This window comes from Rhagoletis pomonella, unplaced genomic scaffold (genome assembly GCF_013731165.1).
Source record: "Rhagoletis pomonella isolate Grant_MI unplaced genomic scaffold, Rhpom_1.0 Rhpom_scaffold_04012, whole genome shotgun sequence".
In the NCBI taxonomy this organism is placed as follows: Eukaryota; Metazoa; Arthropoda; class Insecta; order Diptera; family Tephritidae; genus Rhagoletis; species Rhagoletis pomonella.
The window spans coordinates 4,800-7,276 of record NW_023462564.1 but is presented as its reverse complement, the minus strand read 5'-3'; the positions used below and the strand labels follow the sequence as shown (position 1 = coordinate 7,276).

Genomic DNA, 2,477 nt, shown 5'->3' with positions numbered 1-2,477 from the left:
CGAGGTTGACGTGCGTATATAGTACCTTTAGCACATGTCTAAACAATTATTTTAGTAAAACGCGTTTCTAAATGTGTAACAACTTTTAGCACTTTCCACAAACACTCAGAAATAAGAAACAACAATGGCCGACTGTGAGGTTGCCATCGGGTTTTTATACCCTTGCACTGCGGGAATATTCCATTTGGAAGAATAACGGGCACTGCGTCATTTGGGCTAGTTCCGTTACTCTTCCAAGTGGAATTTGCCGCAGTGCAAGGAGGAATATCAAAAAAAATCCGGGGTTGGCGTAACTCCTCTGCCAGTATTTTTACCGAACTTAACCGCAAAAAAAAATCTTTTAAAATTGCTAGTTTATAAATTTGACAGTTTTGTGGTGAATACGAACGTCAGAATTATATCTAGCTCATGTGCTAGGTAAATTTTGACAGCTTCTAAGTGTAAGCGGCTTTATCGTGAGTTTCATTTTTTTCCGAAGCGGTTCATTTTTCAACTTTTGGATTCTATGTATGGACGGATGAACAATTTTCGGGCGAAACTCAGGATAAGGCAGAATATGGTGGGCGGTTATAAAGAATGAAAATCAAAATGGAATCTGATAAAAACAAAAGAACGTGCGTTACTTACAAGTTATAAAAATAGAGGTAAATTTGACAATTTCAGTAACACACGTATGTCAAAATATGAATAATGTAGCCGCCCGAAAGTTTTGTGTGCAAGGAAAACGTAGCTGTCAAACCAGTAAGTTACCGCAATAGATGCCAAGATATAAGCCCTGGCATATATTGTCCTCACATTCTAGCCTATGCGTCAAGTTAAAAATTCCATCCTGTGAAGGCGGGCATTTACAGACAGCTGTCACAAACTATCACCAGCCTCCGCTGAAAAGCGCTTATTAACCGAAAATTCTACCTTCGACTCGACTGTCATCGATATTAATAATGATGTCCTTATGAATCGCTTCTTGGTGAAATGCACCATTGAATTTCAAAGTAAGAAATAATATGGCAGTTTACAAATAGTAGGCAACCAGACTCGCAGGAGCTAGTGACAATCAGCGACAACTGTCCACAAGGAACACAGCTATCTTCAAAATGGCAGACCTTCCATGCGGTTTTAGCGTTGCCGTACATTCTAGAAAAATATGAGATGGTGAAATTTCTGACATGCTACCGGGTGCGCTATATGCCGAAGAATAAAGTGTTTATATTTTGTGCGGCGAACAGTAACCCATAACAGAACTTATGTATCCACATAGAATCCACAGAAAGGTTGTTGAAGTTTTCCATTGACAAAGGTTGGGTTATTTGGTGAATGGACATGCGGTAATTAGGTAAGCGTGCTGAAAAGGTTTCGTGAGTATATAGCATGCATACGTCTCAATACTTGTTTTCTCACATTATTTATAATCCTTTAATTTCAGATACTGCCGCACCTTTTACCGCGTATGAAAAATATTTTGAGTTGTCACAAAGCAAATAAAAGTAATACACGATCAAGTGTGTATAGTTTGAAAATTAAAGGCGAAGCGTTCATAACGAAATCGTTTGCTGCATACGAAACACGACCTGTCTGTGATGCCCTTTGTTGAATTTAGCTGCTTTGATCCAATGAATTCGCCTGCGCCCTGCCATTACAACAGTGACGCGAACATTAAGATTTCGCATTGCAATCGCAACAGTAGCCGCTGCAACATACGCTACCTGGAGCAGCACCATCTTTGCAACCCCTAAAAATAGCGTTGCAACCGCTTAAACAAATGTGCCTGCAGCAATAGCAATGCGAACAAACATTCCACAACAACCACATCAGCCACTGTCTTCTCGCTCGATTTGGCAGTACATACAGAAATTTACTTGACAACGAATTTCGTAACTTACAATGAGGAAAATTTTCGTTCCTACGAGACTACTATAAGTGGACTGATTTGGTCCGTTTTCACATGGAATACCTATAGCGATAAGATACAAATTTACAAACTGCCAGAAAACAGCACTTATATATGTGCATTGCTTGAGCGTTCTTCGCTACGGACGGCGATATTCCTAGGTTAGTAATTTTGTACATATAAATATATGTACATGCATATGAACTCAATATAACTAGGTACATACATATGCATGTACATGTGATTGTATATCTCTTATTTAAGATGCGATACAAAACTGCAGTAATCGCTTGGCTTTTGCATAATGGCTAACTCAAGGGAAATCAGGCAGGCGAGACCAAAAGGAATTTGAAATAGAGTTCACAAGGGAATTTTCATGTGGAACTAACATCTTATGCCTCTAATGCAAAAATCAGATTAGTATCTAACGAATAACAAATAATAATATGCCCCTCCGGTGGCCTGAAATTACAATCAAATTTCGAGTATGTAATTGGATTTTGTATGTGAACGGAGGGGTTTCCATAATGGTGTTGAGTTTTATATGCTGCATCCAATAGTCTGTGGGTAAGGATGTTCCCTTTACGCT

General features: G+C 39.0%; 1 long non-coding RNA gene across 1 annotated transcript; it reads left to right on the top strand.

Annotated features, from left to right (window-relative positions):
- The first annotated feature begins 958 nt into the window (after positions 1-958).
- LOC118754498 lies at positions 959-2,416 on the top strand. Its single transcript, XR_004994900.1, has 3 exons — positions 959-1,355; positions 1,424-2,049; positions 2,153-2,416. It is a non-coding gene; the product is annotated as an uncharacterized LOC118754498 (long non-coding RNA).
- Positions 2,417-2,477: the final 61 nt, after the last annotated feature.